Below are 14,618 nucleotides of genomic sequence, written 5' to 3'. Positions count from 1 at the left end.
CACATCTACCCAAAACTATCCCTTTCCACCCTCTGCAAGAATTAATCTCTTTGTGATTCCCTTATCCACTTCCCCTTTCCCTCCAACCTTTCTGATATCCCTGGAACTTCTCCCTGCATCTATAGGAAGTGTACCCCTCCTCCCTCACTACCATCCAGGGACCTGAACAGCCCTTCCATTTGAGACAAAGCATCGTGTTACCTCCTCTAACCTCATTTGCTGCCTCATGTGATCTCCTCTACATTGGTGAGACCAAGTGCAGAGCATCTACAATCTATCCACAATGGTCAGCCAGTTGCTGCCTTTTCAACTCCCCTTCCCATTCCTACGCTGACATGTCTGTCCTGGGCCTTCTCCACTGACCGAGTGAGGGCAATGTAAACTGGAGGAACAACACTTCATTATCCATCTGGGCAGTTCACAGCCAAATCAGTGAACAGAGAATGTCCTAACGTCAGGTAATGAGTCCCCTCTCTCTTTTTCTGCTCTTTCCCCCCACCCCTTCTTTGTGTGAAACACCATGAATTCTTTCTGCTCCTTTTGTGGTCAATGCAGTGGGATTTTTGTTCATGCATATTCAAAACATCAAGTAGATTTGGTGGTTCAGCGGAAATGTTTGCAAATTCACAGCACGCACCAAAGCACCAGTTCTTGAGTGCCATTCGAGCCAAGTTTTCCCCATGAGAAACATGGTGGAATTTGCTCATGATGGATCTTCTTCCTTTCCTTCACAGCTGGATTTTGCTTAATAAGACCTGCTGGCAGCAGCCATCACCACTGCATTAATCCTGTGGTTGCAACCACTTGCTGCAGCACTGCCAAGTAAATGTGTTGGAGGGTCCTCTGCACCAGCCTTCCACAAAGTGCAGTAGGCTGCAACTGGCAAATCCCATTTAAGGGGAAATCTATCCCAGGACTTTAATGTAGTGAGAATGGATTTGAAGCAGACAAAAATGTGATTAAACATAGCTGCATACACAAATCTGCTGGAGAAACTCCGCAGATCACACAGCATCCATAGGAAGTAAAGGGTAACCAACATTTTAGGCCTGGGCCCTTTGTCAGATATGATCCCTTGACTTTATGTGGATGCTGCATGACCTGCTGAGTTCCTTCATTATGCTTGTGTGTTGCCCTCAATCCCAGCATCTACAGACTTTCTTTTTTAACTCAATTAAAAATATCTGATTTGTTTGAGGTGAGTGGAGGGAAGTTTAGGGGAGATGTCAGAGCCTGGAATGCATTGCCATGGGTGCAGTGGCAGATTAACTACCACCTGGGCCCCTAGGCTGAGCTTTAGTAAGGCCCACCTGACCTTCCCCCACGCCCATGTTCCACATGCTTCATTGAATAAAATAATGTGAAATTATTCCAACAAAATAACTTCTGTATCCTCCTCGGACATTTTGGCATTTGCAGTTTGGCGCCGGCTCTCGCGTTTGGTGATGGCATGTAATTTATTATAATTTTCATTAAATATAATAAACATTAAGCATTGATTAAAATTGTTTCTTGGCACTAACGGTTAGGCTACAACAATTTATTCACATTACATTTATTATGAACCGAGGAACAGCGCTTTGGGTGTCGGGCAGGACCCTGCACTCAGGATAGCAGCTGTCACTCTATCACATCAAGCTGACCGACACAGGACTATGGGCGCTGGAGGCTTACCAGCAATGACTGAGTCAATGAGTCAATGGAACCCAGGGATGGGGGGAACTGGGTAGAGGGGACTGGGTGGCAGAGAGGGACTTGGAAGTGGAGGGTGATCAGGGATCGTATGGGTATTGGTGTTCAGTCCCCGGCCCCAGGACAACCTACCTCCATACCACAAAAGGACTCGGCAACAGGTTCCCTCCCACTGTCCACTGCTGCTTCTTTCTTACCATCCATGGTAAGTATCCAGTGCCCATAATACCCTATCAGTCATTTTGATGAGATAGAATGATAGCTGCTGTCCTGAGTGCAATGGCACAAGGCAGCTTGAAGTGCTGCTCCTCGCTTCATAATAAATATAATTGTTGTAGCCTAACTGTTAGCAGCAAAATGTCCAGCACCAAACTTAATTAAAATCAAAGAATTTACCTTACAGAAGCTGCTTGCTAAACTCAAATAATTTGAAAAGTCTGTTAGTTACAAAAGGATAAATAAAATCAGTTATAAAAAAGTCTCAATACAAAATAATACAGAAGGGAGAGTCTTTTTAAAAAAAGTAAACCTCAGCTCCACAGAAATATAATGATAGTCAAGACTCTGTACCTCTTGTGGACACTGTGAGGCCTGCTGAGTTCCTCCAGTATTTCTGTGGTTTTACTTCGCAAAAGACGTGTGGTTCCCCCTACCCCTCAGGGTGCCCAGTGCGCAGGTGCGAGGGAGCATGATTGACAGTTTTCATTGCTGAATCCGATGGGGAGAATGTGGTGGCGATTATCCTAGAGGTGGGTCCGAGAGATTGATAGGTTTCTGAAGTCGAGCATTGGGAGGAAGATGGGGAATTGGGATGAGTGGGTGGATGCTGTTCATGATGGTGTCATTATGGGAGATCATATGGTTTAGTTGCAGTTTGTGTATTCTTTTTAAGGTGGGCGAGATGGAACAGTTTCTGCACTGTTTTGCAGTGGGTAAAAACATTGGAATTTCTCTTGCTGCGCCCCACGTTAAGAATTCTACTCTGGCAGCACTGCACCAGCCTATGTTGGTTGTGACAGGTCCCCTAAGCTTCAGCCTACTCATCCTAATAGTTAACCCGTCACTGCATGGGTGGTAGTAGAGGCTGGTATGTTAGGGACATTCAAAAATACTCATGGATGTAAGAAAAATAGAGGCTCATGGGTTTGAGGCAGGGAAGGGTTAGATTGTTGTGAAGTAGGTGTACATAGGTCAGCAAAATCTTGGGCCGAAGTGCTTCTATTGTAATGTTCTCTGTTTTATTAAAAGAATATATAATTCTGTCATTTAAGAGAAGGTTGGATGTGTACATGAAGGTGAGAGGGTTGGAGGGTTATTGCAGTGAGCGGGAGGTTTCAGCTAGTGGAGTTGTTCTAGTGAACCGGTGCGGACTCGAAAGGCCAATATGGCCTGCTTCTGCTCCATAAATGGTTATATGGTTATATAAATTTAATTAATACCACCTCTGTTCAGCAATTAAAAATATAGAGTGGAGCAAAAATTGTTGTGAAAATTACCTTTTTAGTGATGTACAAGGCCACGGCTGACATAAAGCTAAGGGACTAGATGCAGTTGCAGTGCACAGACACAGACATGCTAAAGAAAGAGGAGTGAACGGAGGGTGGTGCACCCCACCCCTTCCCCACACACACCCAGTGAACTCTCCTCTCTTCATGTAGCTTCTGATGACACTGAAAGGAGAAAGAGGAATAAACTCTCGATGGGACTCCCATCAGCCAGCTCCAGTTACAACACTGGTCACAAATATATCCAGGGAGATGTGTTTACGGACAGCATTCTGGAGGAAACATGTAGTCAAGAGCATATGGTGTCACATAACAATCAGTGACCCAAATCTGATCAGCACGTCAATCTCCCGCTGTGGAAAACTTGCTGCCTTATTCTTAGCAATGGCCATGTGTCAGTTTCCTGAAGGATGCTCCTCTGTTTTATATCAGTCAACAAGTAACAAACAAACAGTCTGCATAGCAACTTCAGTGGATCAAACATCAATGCAGATTGTACAGGGGGATTGGGTCATGGGGTTGGAATTGGGGGAGAACATTAAGGGCATATGGTCATAGGGTAAAAACATGCCAGAGTGCATGGAGGGTGGTCATTACTGATCAGGTTTAGAGAGAGGCATGGGGCGGCAGGGAACGGGCGATTAATTTAGAAGTACAGTCCTCAAGCCCATGCCACCCAAATGCACCAATTAACCTATTATCTCCGTGAAAGGAAGGGAGGAAACGGGAGTATCCACAGGAAACCAACGCAGACGTGGGGGAGAATGTACAAACTCCTTACAGACAGCACGTGATTTGAACCCGGGTCGCTGGCGCTGTAATAGTGTTGCGCTAACTGCTGTGCTAACTGAGCCGCTCTTAGATTAGAGAGGCCACGGAGTGGGGAAGGTGAGTGGAATGGGGCTATGAGAGAGAGGAGAAATGGTAAAGTGTGGGGATTCGAGAGAAGATTGTAGTGGAGTGATTAGAGAGTGCTGGAAAAATCAGTAGGTCATTCAGCATCCGTGGAAAGCATTTTGGCCCTGAGCCAAAAATCAGGCAGACGGTCAAATCAGGTGCGCCAAAAATCAGGCCAACACCTCAATGAAAAGGTGGAGGGGTAGGGGGAGGAGCACAGCTATCAGGTGATAGGTGGAATAAGGATGGGAGGGGGAAAGGAAATGAAAGGTAATGGGGGGGAGAGCAGAGGGCTGAGGAAGATGCTCTCTGATAGGAGAAAGAAAGGGAAGTTATGGGAAACTGGAGTCAAGGAATCAGAGGAATAAGGGAAAGTGAGGGAAAGGGGATTACCAGAAATTGGAGACGTTGATATTAATGCCATCTGGCTGGACACACCAAGACGGAATACAAGGTGCTGTTCCTTCAATTAGACAATTGGAGCAATTGAAGATGAGTAGATGGACGGGGCCATTATAAAAAAAATGACAGGATGGGAAGTTTAGGTAAGTGTGGAGATTAGAGGGTGGGTGATAGGATAGGGAAGTAGAGGCGATAGATCAGGGGATTAGAAGGAAGAAAATAGGCCTGAGTAGATAAGGGAGAGAAGGAATAAAGTGAGCATACTAAAAGAGAGAGATGATGGGGTGGGGTGATGGGAAAAGGATAGCAGGGTTTAGGTGAGGGGTTGCATGGTTAATAAGATGGCAAAGGATGGTGGCATGGTTAGTGTAGTGTTATGGGCCCAGAGGATCCCAAAACCCAGCAGCAATAGAAATTCACCAAGACAAATGGTTACTTAAACAAAAGTTGCTTTTAATTTTCTTTAAACACAAATACAGGATCAAACTTTAACTTACTACTATTAACCTAACCTAACTTAACCCACTTCTAATTCTAAGCGCATGTGTGTGCAATGAATATATGTTCAGGAAAGTTCTTTGATTCACAGTCCAATCTCACTTCTCACTTCTCCAAGTTCACCGGTATCAGGCAATTCTTCTACTGTACACAGAATTTAACATTTATGCATTTCCACCAGACTCTGGTTCTTAAAGTTAAATGGTTTCCACTCAGGAAGGTTCTTGTTAGTTTCAGAGAGAGATTCGTTGCTCGCTGGACATCCACAAACTGATTTATTTCCATCAATCACTTTAGTGTCTTGCCGAAGAAACTTGCCCCATCAGGGTTTTCCAAATGATAGCCTCTTCTTCCAGGTCACAACAGAGTTCCTCTTGTTTCCCCTATTTCAGGTGAAACATTCTAAAAAGTCATTTCCTCCAAGGGTTTTCAACAGGCTGAACTCAGAACTCACAACCTGTCTTCCAAAATGAGGTCGTCAACAAGCTGTCAGCTTCCAAAAGCCAATGCAGAACTGAGTTCTTTCTCTCTCTCTCTCTCTCTCTCTCTCTCCCTCTCTCTTAAGTCCCTTTCACACTTGCATCCCATTAAATTGGCTGTTCAGTGTCCTAGGATAGGAATGGGGGTTTGACTTTTCACACTTGAACACACTTGCAAGGAGCCATCCCTGGGGTTAGAACTGTTCTACCTTCTATTGGTGACATCATGACGCATCGAGCGATGGTGAACCTGCCCTAAATCCTGATCAATGTATTATTATCTTATATTTGAACAGACTTAATCATGCCTAATTATAACATATTTATGAACACCCCAGTATGAGCCCTTCTGGTCCTGTTGTTGTTGAGCTGACCTTCATAAGCGACCGTGGGAAAGTGTGAGCAATAAATTGTAATACTGGACAATTTTCCAACAGGGTGAGAAAGTTTGTAGTGCTATAGCACACAACTTATACGGCATGGGAAAGTTGGTAGCACTATCGCGTACAATTTAAACAGTGTGGGAAAGTTGGTAGTGAAATCAAGTACAATTTATAAATACTATGGGAAAAGCGATGGCGGACCTGCTCTCCCAGAATTCCATGCAGGAGAGAAAGAGCTGTATGCACGGCTGCATACATGGAGCATTCATAGAGGGGTTTTCTTCTGGGAAGTCAGGTATGCCACTACTTTTTTCCCCACAGTCTTTATAAGTTGTGTGCTATAGCACGTCCAATTTTCCCACACTGTTTAAAAATTGTCCACTATGACTATTAATTGCTATTTATTTCCTCTCTCTCTCTCTCTCTCTCTCTTTCTCTCTCTCTCTCTCTCTCTCTCTCTCTCTCTCTCTCTCTCTCTCTCTCTCTCTCCCCACGACAAAGTTTATACCTTTTCTTCCCTCACTCATGCAAAAACTTGGGTCATTTCAATCCCACAATGCAATCATACTTGCCTGATTGCAATGCCATCATCTGCAGACACCGGAGATTGAACAAGGGGTCGAGCCATCAATCCCCGGCGTGAGATGGCATCATCTGACGCTGGCATTGAGCTGAATTTGCTTTCACTCTCTCTTTAAAGGCCAATTGGCATTTGATTCCTGGGATCACTTGCAAGTATGAAAGAGGCTTTAGAGAAAGCCTGTTTGGTCTTTTCTCTCTCTCTGCTTCTTGCAGGGCTCCAGACCCAGTCTTTGAAAGATCTTATCAGCCTCTAAGCGGGGACTGTTTCATTTACACCTGCTTTTGAAGTTCCTTAGCAAAGCATTTCCAAAATAATTTTTATTGTCTTTGCAAAGGCACTCAGTGCCTCAATATCTCACTTCAGCAAAGCTCTTGCATTTTAAATGAGATGTGGTATTACTTTGTTTGTGAAGTGAACTACTCTCTAAATTCCCCCCCACAATCTATCTCTTCTAAAAACATATTTATATATAATATAAAATATAATATACCTCGTCACAGTAGCAATTAAATCATCAGCGATCAGAGTTCAAATCTGATGCCGTCTGTAAGGAATTTGTATGTTCTCCCCATGTCTGTGTGCATTTCTCTTGGGTGCCCTGTTTAAAATGTTCTGGGGTTATATGCTAATTGGGTGTAATTGGGCGACACTGGCTCATGGGCTGAAAGAGACAGTTACCGTGGTGTATGTGCAAATTTAAAAGATATTCTTCCGGAATCAGGAAGATTAAGGTGATTGAAGGTGGGTCTGGCAAGAGTTGGCGTGGGACAGATTGGAAGGGTAGGGTTAGGGAAGGGATGGTATGCTAGGTTGAGGTGGGGAGGGGATGGATGAATAGGTTTAGGTGGGGAGATAATGGCATGGCAGGATCTAACCTCCCGGGAACCTCCTGGTGAACACAGCCACATGAAATCTGTTTCCCCACCGAGAAGGGTTGCATTTGGGAGATGCTGATGGGGAAGGGTTGAGATGGGCAGGTGTAATGGATTGGGGCTGTGGTGCCAAGGTAAGATCATGTTGGTGTGGAAATGATGGATTAAGGAAGATTGTGTGGGGACAGTTCTGAGTAGGGGCAGTAAAAATGTAATTGGGAGGTGTTGGAATGGACTGGCATATCAGGATGACGAGGGTAACAGAGTGGAGCAAATTCACAAGCATCTTTGCTTGGAAATTTGTTGAAGTCAACATAACTGAATGACCCTTGAAGACAAACCTATTTACCACTGCTGTAACCGTGATGGCCCCACCCTTTACACCCATGGTTCGTGTGCCGTGGCCAAGCAAGCTGGGACGTGGCAGCGAGGTCCTTGGGTCGTAGGTTTTATATCGGAGTGGCCTTCTCCTATGCAGGTTTCTTACCCGGGCTGGAGGGGTCTGCCTCCCCTCTTAGGTCGGTCCATACTGCCCGGACCGGGGCCGAGGCCGCCGCAGCTCACCCTGTGCCTGGACTGGGGCCGCCGCCTCCCACTCTCTGCCTGGATCGGGGCCTCCGCCTGCCTCACTCGACCGAGGCCGGGGCCGCCGTCTCCCCCTTGCTCCTGCCCGGATCGGGGCCGCCGCCGTCTACCCTTCGCTCGGACCGGGGCCGGGGCCGCTGCTGCTCTCTCTGTGCCCGGACTGGGGCCGCCGCCTCCCACTCTCTGCCCGGATCGGGGCCTCTGCCTGCCTCACTCGACCGAGGCCGGGGCCGCCGTTTCCCCCTTGCTCCTGCCAGGATCGGGGCCGCCGCCGTCTACCCTTCTCCCGGACCGGGGCCGGGGCCGCTGCTGCTCTCTCTGTGCCCGGACTGGGGCCGTCGCCTCCCACTCTCTGCCCGGATCGGGGCCTCCGCCTGCCTCACTCGACCGAGGCCGGGGCCGCCGTCTCCCCCTTGCTCCTGCCCGGATCGGGGCCGCTGCCACCTACCCTTCGCCCGGACCGGGGCCGGGGCCGCTGCTGCTCTCTCTGTGCCCAGACTGGGGCTGCCACCTCCCACTCTCTGCCCGGATCGGGGCCTCCGCCTGCCTCACTCGACCGAGGCCGGGGCCGCCGTCTCCCCCTTGCTCCTGCAATGAGCTCTCTGAACCCTTCTCCATTAACAATGGCGTGAAGCAAGGCTGTGTTCTCGCACCAAACCTCTTTTCAATCTTCTTCAGCATGATGCTGAACCAAGCCATGAAAGACCCCAACAATGAAGACGCTGTTTACATCCGCTACCGCACGGATGGCAGTCTCTTCAATCTGAGGCGCCTGCACGCTCACACCAAGACACAAGAGAAACTTGTCCGTGAACTACTCTTTGCAGACGATGCCGCTTTAGTTGCCCATTCAGAGCCAGCTCTTCAGCGCTTGACGTCCTGCTTTGCGGAAACTGCCAAAATGTTTGGCCTGGAAGTCAGCCTGAAGAAAACTGAGGTCCTCCATCAGCCAGCTCCCCACCATGACTACCAGCCCCCCCACATCTCCATCGGGCACACAAAACTCAAAACGGTCAACCAGTTTACCTATCTCGGCTGCACCATTTCATCAGATGCAAGGATCGACAATGAGATAGACAACAGACTCGCCAAGGCAAATAGCGCCTTTGGAAGACTACACAAAAGAGTCTGGAAAAACAACCAACTGAAAAACCTCACAAAGATAAGCGTATACAGAGCTGTTGTCATACCCACACTCCTGTTCGGCTCCGAATCATGGGTCCTCTACCGGCATCACCTACGGCTCCTAGAACGCTTCCACCACCGTTGTCTCTGCTCCATCCTCAACATCCATTGGAGCGCTTTCATCCCTAACGTCGAAGTACACGAGATGGCAGAGGTCGACAGCATCGAGTCCACGCTGCTGAAGATCCAGCTGCGCTGGGTGGGTCACGTCTCCAGAATGGAGGACCATCGCCTTCCCAAGATCGTGTTATATGGCGAGCTCTCCACTGGCCACCGTGACAGAGGTGCACCAAAGAAGAGGTACAAGGACTGCCTAAAGAAATCTCTTGGTGCCTGCCACATTGACCACCGCCAGTGGGCTGATATCGCCTCAAACCGTGCATCTTGGCGCCTCACAGTTCGGCGGGCAGCAACCTCCTTTGAAGAAGACCGCAGAGCCCACCTCACTGACAAAAGGCAAAGGAGGAAAAACCCAACACCCAACCCCAACCAACCAATTTTCCCCTGCAGCCGCTGCAACCGTGTCTGCCTGTCCCGCATCGGACTTGTCAGCCACAAACGAGCCTGCAGCTGACGTGGACTTTTACCCCCTCCATAAATCTTCGTCCGCGAAGCCAAGCCAAAGAACCGTGATGGATTTCTGGACACTTATCAGGATAGCTGAAGGATAGCTGTTTTATGCTTGTTATTATTTGCATCACATCACCAGAATGTTTTCAACAGCAAATCTGGGTATGGTGTCTGACCTGTGGAGTGATCACAGCCACATAATATTTTCTGCCCCAGTGAGGGCCAGACATTTATGGATGCCTATCTGTAATGTGAGTTAGGTTTCAGCTGCCTTGCTCTTCTATCCTACCAGCATCAATACAAAGTCCCAGCTAGCAATGGATTTTATCTTATCTCCTTATCTGCTAACAGACAAGCACTGTGTCTTTCCAACGTTCACACCTGTCACTGATCACCGCTAGTTTACACAAGGCATGTGATTACTTGTAACTGTTTGTCTTTTGATAAACTCAGACATCACTGCCCACTTTAGTCTACTTGCAACATGTAGAGACTTATTTCATTCAATGTATTATCTTCTTTTCTCACTGCAGCTCACAGTTAAACCAGAGCAAATCAGAAAATCATAAGCCCCTTTCACACCTGCATCCCACTAAATTGGCCATTCGATGTCCTGAGATAGGAATGGGGGGGTTTGGCTTTTCACACTTGACCATTCCTAACTGGGACACTGAACACTTTCACACTTGCAAGGAGCCATCCCTGGGTTTAGGACTGTTCTACCTTCTACCAGTAATGTCATGACACATGCCCTAAATCCTGATCAATGTATTATATTTGAACAAAATTAATCATGCCTAATTATAGCCTCATGATTATAGTTTATGAACAGCACAGTATGAGCCCTTCCGCCCCTGCTGTTGTTGTGCCGACCTACATAAACATTTATAAGGGACCGTAGGAAAGTGCTAGCAATAAATAGCAATAGCAGACAATTTTTAAACAGAGTGGGAAAGTTGGTAGCACTATCACGTACAATTTATAAATAACGTGGGAAAAAGCGATGGTGGACCTGCCCTCCCAAAATGCCATGTGGCAGAGAAAGGGCTATATGCCCGGCTGCGTAGATGGAGCATTCAGAGAGGGGTTTCTCTGTCACATGGCATTCTGGGAAGTCAGGTATGCTATTGCTTTTTCCCATGGTCTTTATAAATTGAGTGCTATAGCACTATCAACTTTCCCACGCTATTGCTATTTATTTCCTCTTTCTCTTGGTCCTTCACTGCAACTTTCCCATGGAAAAGTTTATACCTTCATTTTAATCTTTACTTCCTGCACTCATACAAAAACTTGGGTTATTTCAATCCCACAATGCAATTACCCCTTTCACACTTGTCTGATTGCAACACCAGCATCTGCAGACACCGATGATTGTACTGGGGCCGTCAATCTCCGGCATGAGATGATGTCTCCTGACACCAATGTTAAACGATTTTGCTTTCACACTAGGCACTTTAAAGGCTGATTGGCAACTAATTCCTGGCATCACTTGCAAGTGTAAAAGGGGCTACAGTCATCAGCCAAGAGCAGCAACTGTCAATTTTTCCAGGTATGCAAACTTCATTGCCTATTTATTTCTTTTCTTTTTGTTTTCATTTGAAGAAACCTCCTCCAGAGCAGATGCAATGAGGATCACTGCATCTCGATTATTTTCCACTTGCAAGTTCAAGAGGGTGATTGGATATCTGCAATGCGCTGTCTTTGAAGTGATGGTGGCAGGGACTCTCACCACCTTTAAGAAACATTGCAATGTTTAGGAAACATGTGGACAGATAGATGGATAGACTGGGTTTAGAAGGATGCAGGCCAAATGCAGGCTGGTAGATCTAGCGTGTGTGGGGTATTTTGGACAGCTTGGGCAAGCGTATATTAATGATCTGGTAAATTGGATTAGTAAGTATACAGAAGATACTAAGATTGGTGGTATTGTAGACAGTGAGGAATGTTTTAAAAGCTTGCTTGGATAAGGCCAGTTAGAAGAATGGTCTAAAAGATGGCAGATGGGGTTAAATACTGATAAATGTAAGGTGCTAGATCTTGGTAGGACTAATCAGCAAAGGTTATACACGTTAAATGGTGGATAATTGACGAATGCAGTAGAACAAAAGGATTTAAGAACTCTGGTACATAATTGCCTGAAAGTGGTGTCACATACAGATAGGGTAGTGAAGAAAACTTTTGGTTTGTTGGACTTCATAAATCAGAGGATAGAGTACAGGAGTTGGGATTTCATTTTGAAGTTGTATAAAGCTTTGGGAAAGCCAAATTTGGAATATTCTGTGCAGTTTTGGTTGCTGAATCATAGGAAGGATATCAACAAAATAGAGGAAGTGCAGAGAAGGTTTACAAGAATGTGGTCTGGGTTTTAGGATTTGACCTGCAGGGAAAGGTTAACCAGGCTAGGACTTTATTTCCTGGAGTGTAGAAGATTTGATAGAGGTATTTAAAATTATGAGGGGGACAGACTCAATGTGGACAGGCTTTTTCCATTGAGAGTGGCGGGGGATTCAAACAAGGGGACATGGATTGAGATTGAAGGTGGAAAAGTTTAGGGAAAACATGAGGGGGAATTTTTCACTCAGATGGTTGTGGGAGTGTGAAATGAGCTTCTGGCTGAAGTGATAAGATCAGGTTCGATTTAAATGATATTTTTGAAAAAAATTTTTTCCAAACAAGCATGGTGTCACTTTTGAAAACATAATTTTTTAACATATTTACGCATTATTTTAGTACAAATCGCTTCTGAGATTCAAGTACAATATTAATTCACTTGTAATTCCCCTCCCTCCCCTCCAAAATAACAAAAGAAAAAAAAATCAATTAAAGAGATAAAAAAAAGGAAAGAAAAGAAAAATTACAGCATCCCATCAGTCTTTCTAATCTACTTCCACTCTTTCAGATATTTCACTGCTGTTGTCTTTGTATATTATGTCCAATTATTAAATCTGCGAGCTGTTCTTATAACTGGACCCCAAAGTACTCTAGATAAGGTTGCCATATTTTGACAAAAGTGTCGTATTTATTTCTTAAATTATATGTTATCTTCTCCATGGGCACACAGTTGTGCATCTCCATGGTCCATCGAGTGATGAACAGGGGCAGTCAGATTTCCAGGTAACTGCAATATTTTGTTTTGCTACTGACAGGGCAAATATCTGCAAGTTTAATTTGGAATTTTGTTAATTTTCTGCCCAAATCCACCAGGTTTCCCAATAGATACAGCTCTGGGTCCAGCGGGAACTCTGTTCCCATAATCCTAGTTAATATATTAGATAATTCAAGCCAAAAGGGTTTCCACCTTCATGCAGGTCCATGTATAAAAGTACAAATTTCCAACCCACACCTGAAGCACATTTCTGATATCCTTGGTTTTCCTTTATGTAATTTTTGTGATGTGAGGCATAATTGGTGTAAGAAATTGTATTGTACTGATCTGAGTCTGACATTAATCACTGATGTCATGCTCTCCCTATATAAATTTGACCAACACTCTTCATTAATCATTATTCCCAACTCCAACTCCCACCTCTCTCTCAATCTTTGCAGGCCCAATTTTGGGCTCTGCTTCTGAAGCACAAAGTACATTCTGGATATAAATTTGGGAGCACCTCCCAGTCAAAGTAATTTTTCCACCTCGTTCCCTTCAGGTGGGGTCATTGTAGGGCCCCATTTTTCCCTCAGGAAGGATCTTAACTGGACAAAATAGTGAAAGGTTCCATTAGGCAAATTGTATTTATCCTTCAGTTGTTTGAAGGACATGAGCTGTCTATTTTCAAAGCAATATTTCGGATCCAGAATTTTGTTACCTAAATTCAAAGGCATGTTAAGTATTAAAGATATTACAATATCTTTACACATAATTTCCTTCCAGATTCTTATGTTTTACAATGGGGTTGTCTGTTCTTTTGTTTATTAATTTAGTATTTGTTTTATAAATGAAATATTTTGCCACCCCCTCCTCCCAATATTATGTAGTCCCAAGTTAACCCATTTTGGTGGATCATCTTCTTCAAATGAAGATACAAGGAATCTCAGCTGGGCTGCTAAATATTACTTAATATCTGGTCATTGTAGACTCCCCAATCCAGAATCCCACATCAATTTTTCCATGGAGACCATGGAGACTTCACCATTCCAAAGAAAATTTCTTATACTTCCATTCAATATTTTTTTTAAAATTTCCTTTTTAAGTAAATAAGAATGGTCTGAAAAAGATACAGTAGTCTCAGCAAAACCTTAATTTTGACACAATTTACCCTGCCCATCAAAGTGATGGGCAGGTTTCTCTATCTGTTTAAATCGTCTTTGATTTTTCCAAGGACAGGGGTATAGTTAAGTGTATATAAATTTCCCAAATCTCTATACATCAATTATTCCTAGGTATTTAATACTACCTGGCTGCCACTTAAAATGGTTCCACTCTTTATATCGCTCATAATCCAGATCAGTTAAGAGCATAATCTCACTTTTCCCAAAATTTACTTTATAACCAGAAATTGTACAGTATTCTTTCAGGGTGGCCTGTAGTTTGGACAAAGATTCAGCTGGTTCTGTCAAGTACAATAACATATCATCTGCAAATAAGTTTATTTTATGCTTGACCTGCTCCACCTTGTATCCCTTTATGTTTGGGTCTTTTCTAATATCTTTCTTTTCTTTGGCTTGGCTTCGCGGACGAAGATTTATGGAGGGGGTAAAAAAGTCCACGTCAGCTGCAGGCTCGTTTGTGGCTGACAAGTCCGATGCGGGACAGGCAGACACGATTGCAGCGGTTGCAGGGGAAAATTGGTTGGTTGGGGTTGGGTGTTGGGTTTTTCCTCCTTTGCCTTTTGTCAGTGAGGTGGGCTCTGCGGTCTTCTTCAAAGGAGGTTGCTGCCCGCCAAACTGTGAGGCGCCAAGATGCACGGTTTGAGGCGTTATCAGCCCAGTGGCGGTGGTCAATGTGGCAGGCACCAAGAGATTTCTTT

This window comes from Narcine bancroftii, chromosome 1, assembly GCF_036971445.1.
Source record: "Narcine bancroftii isolate sNarBan1 chromosome 1, sNarBan1.hap1, whole genome shotgun sequence".
NCBI lineage: Eukaryota > Metazoa > Chordata > Chondrichthyes > Torpediniformes > Narcinidae > Narcine > Narcine bancroftii.
The sequence above is the reverse complement of the archived record's forward strand: the minus strand, read 5'-3'. Positions refer to the sequence as shown.